The sequence below is a fragment of the Mandrillus leucophaeus genome, unplaced genomic scaffold (genome assembly GCF_000951045.1).
Source record: "Mandrillus leucophaeus isolate KB7577 unplaced genomic scaffold, Mleu.le_1.0 Scaffold675, whole genome shotgun sequence".
Taxonomy (NCBI): Eukaryota; Metazoa; Chordata; class Mammalia; order Primates; family Cercopithecidae; genus Mandrillus; species Mandrillus leucophaeus.
Window position 1 is genome coordinate 1,496,072 of NW_012107308.1, and position 12,708 is coordinate 1,508,779.

Here is a 12,708-nt window from a genome sequence, read left to right on the forward strand (position 1 = left end):
TGACCATACCCTCCTTTCCCCAATGTATGTTGTCAATGCCTTTGTCAAAAATGAGTTCACTGTAGGTGTGTGGGTTTATCTACAGGTTCTCTATTCTGTTCCACTAACATATGTGTCTATTTCTATGCCAGTACCATACCATTTTGGTTACTATAGCTCTTTATTATAATTTAAAGGCTAGTAATATGATTCCTCCAGTTTTGTTCTTTTTGCTCAAGACAGCTTTGGCTATTCTTGGTTTTTAGTGGTTCCATATAAATTTTAAGATTGTATCTTCTATTTCTGTGAAGAATGTCATTGATATTTTGACAGGAATTGCATTGAATTTGTAGATTGCTTGAGGTAGTATGGACATTTTAACAATATTGATTCTTCCAATCCATGAACATGAAATATCTTTCCATTTTTGTGTCCTCTTCTATTTCTTGCATCAATGTTTTATAGTTTTCACTATAGAGATCTTTGACTTTTTGGTTATTTCCTAGGTATTTAATTTAATTTGTAGCTATTACAAATAGGATAACTTTCTTGCTTTCTATTTCAGATTGTTTTCTGTTGTCAAATACAAGTGCTACTGATTTTTGTATGTTGATGTTATATCCTGCAACTTTACTGAATTTGTTTATTAGTTCTAATAGTTTTTTGGTGGAGCCTTTAGGTTTTTCCAAATATAAGATCATATCATCTGCAAATAAGGATAATTTGACTTTTTGCTTTCCAGTTCAGATGCCCTTTATTTCTTTCTCTTGCCTGGTTGCTCTAGCTAGGACTTCCAGTACTATGTTGAACAACAGTGGTGAAAGTAATCATACTTATTTTGTTCCTGAATTTATAGGAAATATTTTAAGTTTTTCTGTATTCAGAATAATACTAGCTTTGTGTCGGTTGTATGCGGCTTTTACTATGTTGAGGTACATTCCTTCAGTACTCAGTATTCTTTGATTTTAGTTATAAAGGTACATTGAATTTTATCAAAGGCATTTTTCCAGCATTAATGGAAATGATCATATGATTTGTCTCATTCTGTTGATATGATGTATCACATTACTTGATTTGCAGATACTAATATACCCTTGCATCCCTGAGATAAATCCCAATTGGGGATGATAAACAATCCTTTTTTTTTTTTAAGGTTTTAGAATATTTTATGAAACATTCAATTCCATTGAAATGACAGTCATTCAGAGCTGATGTATTATGATTCAAGTGAAATAATGTATATAGAGTCTTTATAATGGTACCCATTATATAGTAAGTGGATAAACAATCTTTTTAATGTATTGTTGAATTTGTTTTGCTAGTATTTTGTTGAGAATTTTTATATCATTTTTCTTCTGTGGTATTGGCCTATATAGTTAGCTTTTTTTTTTTTTTTTAATTGGTATGTCTTTGTGTGTTTTTGGTATTAGTATGAGAATACTGGACTCATAGAATATGTTTGGAAGTGTTCCATCCTCCACTATTTTTCAGAATAGTTGGAGTAGGATTGGCATTATTTTTTCTTTAAATATTTGGTAGAATTCATCAGTGAAGTCATTGGGTCCAAGGCTTTTCTTTAGTGGAAGACATTTTATTATGGCTGTTACTTGTCTTTACTTGTTACTTGTCTTTACTTGTTACTTGTCTTTACTTATTATTGGTCTATTCAGATTTAATGTTTCTTTATGGTTGAATCTTGTAGGGTTATATATTTCTAGGAATTTGTCTATTTCTAGGTTTTTCAATTTATTGGCATATAGTTGCTCACAGTAGCCTCTAGTGATCCTTTGAACTTCTGCATTATCAGTTGTAATGTCTCCTTTTTTCCCTAGTTTTATTTAATCTGTATCTTCTCTCTCTCCCTTTCATTTCTTGGTCTGGCAAAAGGTTTGCCAATTTTGTTTAACTGTTTAAAAAACAACTTTTTGTTTCATTGATCTTTTGTGCTGTTTTCTTCATTTCAATTTCATTTATTTCTGCTCTGATCTTTATCATTTATTTCTTCTACTAATTTTGGGTTGGGATGCCCTTACTTTTCTAGTTAAGACATAATTAGATTATTTATTTGAAATTATTGTCAATTTTGATGTAGGCACTTACAGCTATAAACTTTCCTCTGAGTACCACTTTTGCTGAATGCCATAGGTTTGATATGTTGTGTTTTCTGTTATCATTTGTTTTAAGAAATTTTTCAACTTGCCTCTTAATTTCTTCATTGATCCACTAGTCATTCATGAGCATATGGTTTAAATTACCTGTACCTGTATAATTGAAAAAATTCCTCTTGTTATTAATTTCTAGCTTTATTCCATTTTGGTCAGAGAAGATGCTTAATAATATTTTATTTTTTGAATACTTTAAAACTTGCTTTGTGACCTAACATATGTTCTGTTGTTTAGAATGATCCACTTACTGAGGAAAAGACTGTATATTCTGCAGCCATTGGATGAAATGTTCTATAAGTATCTATTAAGTCTATTTGGTCTATTGTGCAGATTAAGTTTGATATTTCTTCATTGATGATCTGTCTGGAATATCTGTTCAATGCTGAAAGTAGGGTGTAAAGTCACCAGCTATGATTGTATTGGGGTCTATCACTCTTTAGTTCTAATAATATTTGCTTTCTATACTAATATCTGGTGCTCCAGGATTGAGTGCATACATATTTACAATCATTATATCCTCTTGCTAAATTGACCTCTTTATCATTATGTAATGGTGTTCTTTGCAGCTTCTTATGGTATTTGGTTTGAGATCATTTTGTCTGATATAAGTAGAGCTACTCCTGCTCTTTCTTGATTTCCATTGGCATGAAATATATTTTTTCTATCCTTTTGTTTTCAGTTTACATGTATCTTTATAAGTGAAGTGTGTTTCTTGCAGGCAAGAGATAATTGGGTCTTGTGTCTTCATCCATTGAACCACTCTATGTCTTTTGATTAGAAAATTTAGTCCATTTACATCCAATGTTATAATTGATGGGTAGGTACTTACTCTTGCCCTTTTGTTATTTTTTCTGCTTATTTTGTGGATTTCTCTTCCTGCTTTCCTTTCTTCCTGTCTTCACTTTAGTGAAGGTGATTTTTCTCTGGTGGTATGTTTTAATTTCTTGCTTTATATTTTTTGTGTACCTGTTGTATGTTTTTTTTTGTTTTTTATTTGAGGTTACCATGAGGCTTGCAAATACTATATTGTAACCCATGTTTTTAAACTGGTAACAAATTAACACTAATATACATTAAAAAAAAAAACACAAAATAACACTAAAACCTACAGTGCAACTTCATCCTTCCACTTTTAAACTTTTTTGTTTTTTCTCTTTATATCTTCTTGTACTGTCTTGAAAAGTTGTTGCAGCTATTAGTTTTAATTGGTTCATTATTTACTCTTCCTAGTTACAATAAGCATAGTTTACACACCACAATTATAATGTTATAATATTCTATGTTTCTCTGTGTGCTTACCATTACCAGTGAGTTTGGAACCTTCAGATTATTTCTCCTTGTTCATTAACATCCTTTGCTTTCAGATTGAAAAATCCCTAGCATTTCTTGTAGGACATCTCTAGTGGTGATGAAATCCCTCAGCTTTAGTCTGGAAACATCTTCATTTTTCCTGCATTCTTGAAGGATATTTTTGTTGGATCTACATTCTGGGGTAAAATTGTCCTTCCCCACATTTATGGCACTTTAAATAAGTCACACCCCTCTACCATGGCCTGTACGGTTTCTACCGAAAAGTCTGCTGCCAGATGTATTGGAGTTCCGTTGTATGTTATTTATTTTTTCTCATGCTGCTTTTCAGATCCTTTATCCTTGAGCTTTGGGAGTTTAATTATTAAATATTAAATAGTGTTTTGAGGTAGTTTTATTTGGGTTAAATCTGCTTGGTGTTCTATAGCCTTCTCATACTTGAATGTTGATATCTTTTCCTAGGTTTGGGAAGTACTCTGTTATTATACCTTTGAATAAAGTATCTACTCCATCTCTTTCTCTTCCTCTTATTTAAGTCGAATAACTCTTAGATTTGCCCTCTTCAGGATATCTTCTGGATCTTATTGGTGTGCTTCGTTTTTTTATTATTTTTTCTTTTGTCTCTTCTCATTGTGTATTTTCAAATAGCCTGTGTTCAAGCTCACTAATTCTTTCTTTTCCCTGATCAATTCTGCTATTAAAAAACTCTGATGCATTAGTGAATATGTCAATTACATTTTAAACTCTAGAATTTCTGCTTGATTTTTCCTATTTTGATCCATTTGATAAATTTATCTGATAGAATTCTGAATTTCTTCTCTGTGTTATCTTGAATTTTTTTGAATTTCCTCAACACAGCTCTTTTGATTTCTATGACTGTAAGGTCACATATCTCTGTTTCTGTAGGATCAGCCCTTCGTGTCTTAGTGTGTTTGGTGAGGTCATGGTTTCCTTGATGATCTATATGCCTGTAGATGCCCATCTGTGTCTGGGCATTTAAGAATTGGGTATTTATTGTAGCCTTCACAGTCTGGGATTTTTTGTGCCTGTCTTTCTTGGAAGGATTTCCAAGTATTTGAAGGGACCTGGGCCCCAGGTCTAGTAACACTGTTTTTTTTTCAGATTCATAGAGGTACCTCCTTGGTGGTCTTGGGTAAGATCTGAAAGAATTCTGTAGATTACTAGACAGAGACTCTTGTTCTTTTCCCATACTTTCCCCTAAACAAACAGAGTCCCTCTCCTTGTGCTGATCCACCTGGACCTGAGTGTGTGGTGATGCAAGCACCGTATAGCCACCACCACTGGAGTTGCACTGGGTCAGACCTAAAGCCACAGCAGCGGGTGTTGCCCAGTGCCCACTGCAACCACTACCTGGCTACCACCTATGTTCACTCAAGGCCCTAGTGCTCTATAATCAACAAGTGGCAAAGGCAGCAAGTTCTGTGTTCTTTCCTTCAGGGTGATGTGTTCCCCTGGCCCTGTGCAAGTTCAGAGATTCTGTCTGGGTGACAGAGATTGGAGTCAAATACCTTAAAATTTTATCTGATATTTTATTCTAAGCTGGAATGAACACCACAATACAAAGTCCTTCTCACTCTTCCCTCTCCTTTCCACAATAGCACTAGTGGCACCAACAGCACCCTCCCACAGTGTGTTCTGCCAGACCACCGCTGATGTTCATTTTAAGCCCAAGAGCTCTTAAGTCTGCTTGCCGTGAATGCTGCCAGGCCTGGGACTCCAAATTCAGGAAAGTGGGCTTTACTACTTTACCAGAGCAGTTTTCAGAAATGTTGTCTAAGAGCCTGGGCCTGGATTCAAAGACTCCAAGAGACTGCTTATTGCTCCCCCACTGTGGTCAACCTTGCATCTAAGGTGCAAAATAAAGTCACCTTTATTTTAACGTCTGCTTTTTGTAATCAGAGGGAGTCTTTCACCACAGTCAGTACAGCCAGGAGTTTGCTGGGCCACATCTGAAGTTAGCATGTCTCAGATCCCAAGGCCCACAGTGTACTACCTGGGTATTGCTGATAGTTATTTGGTGCCCAAGGGCTCTTCACTCAGCAAGTGATGAATCTTCCCAGGACTGAGTCCTTTCCTTAAAGGCTGCAGGTTTGCCTTTGGCCTGGATGTGTCCAGAAATGTCATCTGGGAGTTGGTGGCCAGAAAGGAGGGCTCATGACTCTGACTGGTGCCCTATTGTACTGTGGCTGAGCTGGTATCTAAGATGCAAGTTCTTATTACTCTTCTCTCCCTGTCCTCAAGTGGAAGGAAGGTGTCTTTTTTAGAGCTATGCACTGGGCAGCCTGAGGTGGGGAAGGGGTAGCACAAGTGCTCCCTTAGTTCCCCTGGCTAGATTCTCAGTTGGTCACATGTCCACCTGGTTCATTGGCTCTGAGCTCAGTTCAGCTCTTGTACTCACCTAGGAGTTTCAGTGCTTGTTGCCCAGACTGCCTTTCAAGTTTATTTAGGACCCAAGAGCACTTTAGCCTGTGGCAAGTGCTTGCTGGAACTAAGTTCTGATCTCCAGAATGAGAAATTTCTCCTCTGACTCGAGCTGCTTTACGTACTCCCTCTGTGGGTTGGCAGCAGGTGAGTTCAACCCAGTTTTGCTTTCTGCTGTGATAGGGCACTGCTGAGTTCAATGCAATATCTCACAGTTGCCACACTCTCTCAAGTGCACAGATTCTCTCTCTGTGCTGTGCAACTACTGCCAGGTGATGGGGAAGGGGTGGTGTTGGTGATTCAAGCCTGTCTACTACCCTCCTCGGTGCCTCTTTCAGTGATATGACGTTAAAGTCAGATACTGTTAGTGCTCACCTGATTTTTCATCTTATGAATATGGTTTTTGTATGTAGGTAGCTGTCAAATTGGTTTACTTGCTGGGGTGACAAGTAGAGGCTTCTATTTGGCCACCTTGCTCTCACGCTCAGGTGTGAATCTTGACATATCAAATTACTAAAAAGGAAATGTTGCAAGTTGATAAAACTCTTTTATTTACACAATGGGTATAATATTGGTCTTAAGATATTAAGTTTATTGTAAGGATTAAATAGCAAAAAACATTTTAAAGTGCTTAACAAAATATCAGCCCTAGCAAGACTCAGTAAATGTTGTAAATTTTAATGATTATTCATTCCTGTGCACATTTAATCTTATATTTTCATTGACTCTACACACTGATTCATCCTTTTAAGCCTATTGTCTACAATTGCTTTTCTTTTTTTGTGGTGTCTTTTTTTCTCCATGTTTATTATTGGAACAATGAAAAATGTAGAATTCTACGGACATAGTTTAGTTTTTACAAAAACTTACATAATCTGCAATCTTAGCAATTTAATTATGTCACTTTCCTCATTAAATAATTGTATAAACATTGTTTCAATGGTTTTATAGCATTATTTTATGCTAACATATTAGAATCTATTTAACCACTTATTCTGTCTTTTTATTGTGTAAAGAGTATTGCAGTGATTATGTATAAGAATATTTTTGTGTTTGGGTGTTCTGTGAATAATTTTCACCCTTCATATAAATGCCTTTAATTGATATTTCTGACACATATAGAATGAGTTTATACATTATACTTTTGTAAGTAAATTAATGTCCTAAAACTTTGCAGCAATATCTATGCCGAGAAGTCATGTACATTTTACTTTATTCTCACATGTACTTGGTAGTGGTTTTTAAAAACAAGTGATAATTTGATAGTGCTGGAATGGCTTTCTACTTCATATTCCTCACTTCAGTTTTCTTTTCATCCCATCCACCTTACCACCACTAGGTTAATACTCATTAATCACTGATTTTATATGACAGTTCCTACACGGATCATTCAATAACTTCCATCACCTCCCAACTGAAATTCCAGTTCTTTATCTTAGAATCAAATACTTTCACAGTCTGATCATAACTATTGTTTATGCCTTATCCACTTATTTATCCACCTAAAATTGTAATTTTACATTTATTTGGGACTGACCTTCAAGGCTTCTTTTGTAAACACTGAAGAATCTCTTATTTATATAAACTCTTTTCAGATTCCCAGTTCTTACATTTAGTTGACTTCTTGATATCACCACTTGAATGTTTCAAAGACACTATAACCCTAACACATTAAAAATAGAACTAACTAAAGCATGTAGGTTCCACATTCTTTCCCATTTGTGAACATGGCAACAGCACCCACACAGTTGCTCAGGTCAGAAACTCTCTTTATCAAATCCACCATCTAAACTAGCAGCAAGCATGATGTCTCTACCTGCACAATGTATCTCAAGTCCTGGCATGTGTCTCCATGCTCACTGCAGCCATCTCGTCCAAGTCACCTTCTGCTCTCTCTGGGTAATGCTGCAGCTTGTTAACACATCTTCCTAACTCCATGCTTCACTCTCTCCCTCCTATTCTTATATCAGCCAAACTCACAGAAAAATTTTTAAAAAATAAAAACAATCTTGTCTTTTATCTAAGCATGTGTCTACTTAATTAAATTTTTCTAAGCATGTTTCTATTTAGTATAAACAAAAAATATTATATTATGCCTTTAAAAGTGCATAAAATATTGTAACATTGTTATGTTGAGTGGAAAAAAACCCACAAATATTGCATCATCTCTCTCATATGTGGAATGTAAAAATTGGATCTCAGAAATAAAGAATAGAATGGTGGTTATCAGAGACTGGGGCAGTTGTGAGGAAGGAGGATATGGCTATTGGGGAGATATTGGTTAAAGGATATAACATTCAAGTTACATTGGAGGAATAAGTTTCAAAGGTCCACTTTATCGTATGGTGACTGTAGTTAATGAGGATATGCTGTATTCTCGAAAAATGCTGACACTGGATGTTAAGCATCCTTACCACAAAAATGACTATGTGAAATAATACATATGTTAATTAGATAGATTTAAACTATTTATAGTCCATAGACATATACTTAAAAACATCAAATTGCACACTATAAATATGTACCATTTTATCTGTCAATTTAAATAAGTACATACATAAATTTGAAAAAAAGTAAAATCTTCAATGGCTTTCTATTGCACATAAAATAAGTGCAACCTCTTATCATAGTATATTAGGCCTCAAACAATATGGTCTTGCCAATCTTTCCACCTCCATTTTATGCTACTCTCCCCCTTACACTATACCACAGGTACATTCGCCACTTCTCAAACCCTCAAAGATGCCAAGTTCTTCCTTGTCACAGTACTTCTGCATATGCCATTTCTACACGAAAAATTGAGATCAACTTCTCCTTTCATTTTGAATTGTATGTTTGTTTTTACAAAAAAATACAGCTATATGCTACTCCTATATGATAGTAAATACTGTAGGGGATTCATGGGATCTGTGCTGAACAAGGAAAATATATAATCACACAGAGGCAGTAACATAAACCACCTTTATTTGGCACCTTTATTTCGCTGGTTTGGATGCAGCGGAGCTTCCTTCTAGCATCACACCATCCAAAGGTTAATTATTAATAATAACCATTCTGATTGGTGTTAGATGATATCACATGTGGTTCTGATTTGCATTTCTCTAATGATCAGTGATATTGAGCTCTTTTTCATGTGATTGATGGCCGCATGTATGTCTTTTGAAAAGTGTCTGTTCATCTCCTTTGCCCACTTTTTTTTATGGGAGTTTGTATTTTTCTTGTAAATTTGTTTAAGTTCCTTATAGATGCTGGATATCAGACCTTTGTCAGATGCAGAGTTTACAAAAATGTTCTCCCATTCTTTAGGCTGTCTGTTCAATCTGTTAGCATCTTTTTGCTGTCTAGAAGCTCTTTAGTTTAATTAGGTCCCATTTGTCAATTTTGGCTTTTGATGAATTGCTTTTGGTGCCTTTGTCATAAAATCTTTGCTCTTACGTGTCCTGAATGGTATTGCCTAGGTTGTCTTCAAGGGTTTTTATCATTTGGGGTTTTACACTTAAGTTTTAATCCATCTTGATTTAATTTATAGGAAAGACATGGAATCAACCTAAATGCCCATCAATGATAGACTAGATTTTTAAAAATGTAGCACATATACACCATGGAATACCATGCAGCCATAAAAAAGAATGAGATCATATTCTTTGCAAGGATATGGATGGAGGCCATGATCCTTAGCAAACTAACACAGGAACAGAAAACCAAATGCCACACGTTCTCACAAATAAATGGGAGCTAAACGATGAGAACACATGGACACAGAGAAGGGAACAACACACTGGGGTCTTTTGGAGGATGGAGGTTGGTAGGAGGGAGATGATCAGGAAAAATAACTAATTGGTACTGGGCTTAATACCTGGATACTGAAATAATCTGTAAAACAAACCCTCATGACATAAGTTTACCCATGTAACAAACCTGCACTTGTATCCTTGAACTTAAAAGTTAAAAAAAAAAAAAAGAAAAGTCAAGGAAATTCCTAGGGGAAAGTGGAATCCAGAGAGGAGATTTAAAGTATCTAGATGATGTTGTACAGTAACATGGTGTGAGACTGTGGGTTAGAGAATTCTGATGTGTAGCAGTAGGTTGGGTCTTCATAGCCCCAGAGTTTATCAAACCCATAGCTAATAGATGTTGGGCACAGTTTCTCTAGTTATTCAAATAAGTCAGTCTTTAAATGTTCAAAAGTCTGCTATTTTGGGCTATTTTAAAAACAATTGTATTAAAACAATTGCCATGGGCACAAAAATGTATATTTTCTGTTACTAACCTATAAACAAAGATTATGGTTCCTGTCATTTATGCCTTATAAAGCTATTTTCACACGTTTATGAGATATCTTAGTGTTAGTTGAATCCTTTAATTTTTATTGTATCTCCATACAACATGAACTATTATTTTGATGTTTAGTTTAAATCAGTACGTTTTAGTAAGACAGTATATCACTACAGTCATATTGAGTAGCTATTTGTTATATTTTTCTAATATGTACAACCTAAACTATATTTTGTGTAACTAAATATATAGTCTTGTAATTTCTATCTTCAATAACTTCTGAAAATGAATGCTACAAATTTACCAAAAAATTTTACGTTGCCACTAAATTCCCTTTATAGTTATTTTATTTAGTTAATTTTGAATAACGAATGCATTTTTAAATGTTACTATGGTACAATATATATAACATAAACTGTGCCATTTGACCTATTTATAATTGCATAAGTAGTAACATTGATTGTATCCACAATGTTATACAACCATCATTATTATCTATTTCCAAAACTTTTCATCACACCAGTAAAACTCTGTACCTAATAAGAAATAAGTCCCCATTACTATCTCTCTCCAATACCTGGTAAATTCTAATCTGATTTTAGGGGGAACGCTTTTGATTTTCACCATTACACATGATATTACCTTCGTTTTTGTTTTTTTAATAAATGCTCTTGATTATATTGAAAAAAGTTGTCTATTCCTAGTTTTCTGATTGTTTTTAAATCATGAAAAGGTACAGGAGTTTGTCAAATGCCTTTTCTATGTCAGTTGAGATGATCATGTGGTGTATGACATTGATTATCTTTTGTTGAGCTACCCTTGCAATCGTTGGAAAAATCCCACTTGTCATTGTTTATGCTGTTGGATTTGACTTGCTAGCACGGTGTTAAGAATCTTTGCATCTACTTTCATTAGAGATCTTTGTATTTTTTCTTTTCTTACAGTGTATTTATCTAGCTTTGATATCAAGATCAGGGCAATTCTGGTCACACAGAATGAGTTAGGAAGTGCTCTTTCCTCTTTTATTTTTTTGGAAATGTTTGAGACAGATAGGTGTCAATTCTTTTTAAATGTTTGGTACAATTTACCAAGGAAGATACCTGGTCCTGCACATTTGTTTGTTGGGAGGTTTTTGATTACAGATTCAATCTTGTAATTGTTACAGATCTAATGACATTTTTCTATTACTTCTTAAGTCAGTTTAGGTAATCATGTATTTCCAGAATTTGGCCATTTCATCTAGGTTGTTTTTTGGCATATGATTGTTTATAGTATGCTCTCATACTCTTTTGTATTTCTGTAAGATCGGTAGTAATGTCCCTACTTTCAACTCTAGTTTTAGTTATTTGTACCTTTTCTCTTTTTTCCATTAGTCAAACTAAAGGACTGCCGTTTTTTATTTTTTTCAAAGAACCAACTTTTGCTCTTGTTGATTCTCTCTATTGTTATTCTGTTCTCCATTTTATTTATCTCCAGCCTAATCGTTACTAGTTCATTTCTTCTGTAAGCTTTGGCTCAGTTTTTTCTTCTTTTCTAGTTCCTCAAAATGTTAGGTTATTGCTTGAGATCTTGTTTTCATTTTTTTCAAATTATATTCTAACTTTCTTATCATTTCCTTTATGAGCCATTGGTTGTTTTAGAGTGTGTTTAATATACACATATATTTTTAAATTTTTCTTCTATTGTTGATTTCTAGATTCATTCTATGTTAGTAAGACAAGATACTTTGTATGATTTCACTCTTTGCTTTTGTGGAATTTTGTTTTTAATCTAGCCTCAGTAATACCCTGGAGAGTGAGTCACATGTCCTTGAGAAGAATGCATGTTCTGCTGTAGTTGAGTAGAGAGTACTGTATATGTCTGTTAGGTCTGGTTGCTTTACAGGATTGTTCAAGTCCACTCTCCCTATTGATCTTCAGTCAATATGTTCTAGTAATTATTGAAAGTGAGATATTAAAGTTTATTTGGTTGCCATATTTGTCTGTTTTCCAGAGTTCTAACAATGTCAATTCTGTTAATTTCCATTTGTTCTTTGATGTTTTTGTGGGATAATAATATAAACTTGGCGCTGCTTATTCTGACATTTTGCTGATTCACTTACCTACAATTGTTTTTTTAAATCTTTTCTATGTATTACCTAAACACTTCTTGAAGATGACCAGTGGAACACACATTATACTTTATAAAACAATAAACTATGACATATTCTGAAAATTCAAGCAGGGACATTCTACACTAGAACAAAACTACAATTAGAGTATCTTACTTATCCTTGTTACCCTTTCTGAAATAAAACCTTTTTTGGCTTTAAAGAAAAACATTTTACAAATTGACAGAAATGAAGAAACATAAGAAAATCTAGCATGTATATTTAACTTTGTGATAGATGGAGATACATTTCTGGGTAAAGGAATATTATTGATATTTAATAAACTGAATTTAGGATAGATAAGAAATATTCTAGAAGTGAAGATCTGGGGGAAGGATGTTTAGAAGGATGATCAATACCAAGCAGATGATTGATAATAATCATTTCTAC